The sequence below is a fragment of the Solanum tuberosum genome, unplaced genomic scaffold, assembly GCF_000226075.1.
Source record: "Solanum tuberosum cultivar DM 1-3 516 R44 unplaced genomic scaffold, SolTub_3.0 scf00133, whole genome shotgun sequence".
Taxonomy (NCBI): domain Eukaryota; kingdom Viridiplantae; phylum Streptophyta; class Magnoliopsida; order Solanales; family Solanaceae; genus Solanum; species Solanum tuberosum.
Genome location: NW_006239056.1, coordinates 1171047 through 1172830, shown reverse-complemented (window position 1 = coordinate 1172830; position 1784 = coordinate 1171047).

Below are 1784 nucleotides of genomic sequence, written 5' to 3'. Positions count from 1 at the left end.
CCCCTACCCCTTTTCTATTCTTCTTCTTTGACGTACACCCCATCACCATAATCATCAAATATAAAATTAAAAAAAAGCTTTTGCAAGAAACCATATCATTCACCATTTTCATAAATTTAAGATCGATCTATTGTTTGAATTTATTCATAAATATATTTTTCCCAACTTGAAGTTTTCTTGATTTTTTTTTATCAAATCAAAATAAATAGAACCTAAAGCATGTGCAAGAGCTAATTATAATCTATCATATTTTATGTTTGAGAAAACTTTTGAGTGTGAACTGTGAAGAAAGATGAAAATGATGGTTTTTTTTTAATTTTGGGGTGAGATGTAGAGGGTGGGTGGGAATGAAGAAGATGAAGTAGGAAGGGGGGAAAGGGAGAGAAAATTGCACTTTTTATTTTTTAATATTATTTATTTTTAAAATTTAATTTATGATGTGTCATTAGAAAAATGATAATAATAATAATGACGTAGTATTTCATGTGTAAAATGAGTGTATTACACGCACACATATCAGATGAGAAAGGAGTTTAAAATATAGTGTTTGAATGAGTTTAAGGGTCCATTTGGTAAAGTCATAAGTAGGGAAAAGGGTTCAAAACACACCCAAACTATGGGCGAAATTGTTGTTACACATGAGGTTGACCCTGGAAACCGCTTTCTTAAGTATGCTGTACTAGGGGACAATGTAGGAGAACGCTTTCTATTTACTTAATATGCAAACTCGCTCCGAGCCGAGTCAGTGTTGGGGTTGGGTTGGTTGATCGCCCAAAAAATGATTCTTATCCCATCCGTCAGTTTGTTGTTTTTTCTGGGAAATTTGCTTGTCAACGAAATCAAATAATTTAGAATAAATTAGTGTTTCTCAAGTACGTAAATTTAAAGAAAAAAGGTAGAGTGAAGTTTGAAAACTTTGCATAAGCTAATTACACTAAATTGTCCCCAAAATTTAGTTCCGCAAGTAAATAATATGCTTTATATATACTTATACTTTTTGTTTGATCAAAATATATACTTATACTCATTTGAGTGTATGACTTATAATTTTCAATTTCATATGTTAAATTTGAATAATTAAGTATTGCTACAAGTATATGAGTTATTTCTCAAAATTAGTCTATTGAAAAAAGAATAATAGTAAAAAATATTTAAGAATATGAATAACGAGCTAATAAATATATGATAATTTTATGATAATATTTAGGAGACTTTAGAGTGAAAATGAACTTGAATTGATAGGTAATTTCTTTGAGTTGAATGTTGTTAATTCTTGAATTAGATTTGAAAAAATATTTATTTTCTTTGGATCGAAGATCTATATATATTTTAAAATATTCATAAACATCATAATTTAGTGGTTACGTTTTTTTAAAAAACAATTCAATAACACAATTGATTTCATAAAAATATTACATAAAGAAATAAAATATTAATCGAAGGTACTAACTAAAGAAACTGGGAAATTCAGTTGTCCGACATAACTTTCAAGAAAGCAACAAGGTGACACATTTTAGCTAATGAAGCAAGAACTAATAATAACTACGTAACCTTTTGTTCTATGGTGATTTACTGTCTAACAAAAGATAATTAAGAAAGAACACTTACTAAGCAACTGTCCTTAACTATTTGTATTAGCCTAATTAAGTTTGGAAACACTAATATTCATAACGTAACAACTACGATTTAATATATATAAAGTATCTATTATTACACACAAATAATTATCATAGACTAGTTTCTTTTAATATCGACTCTTTTACCCCTTTTTCTAAACTTCGGGT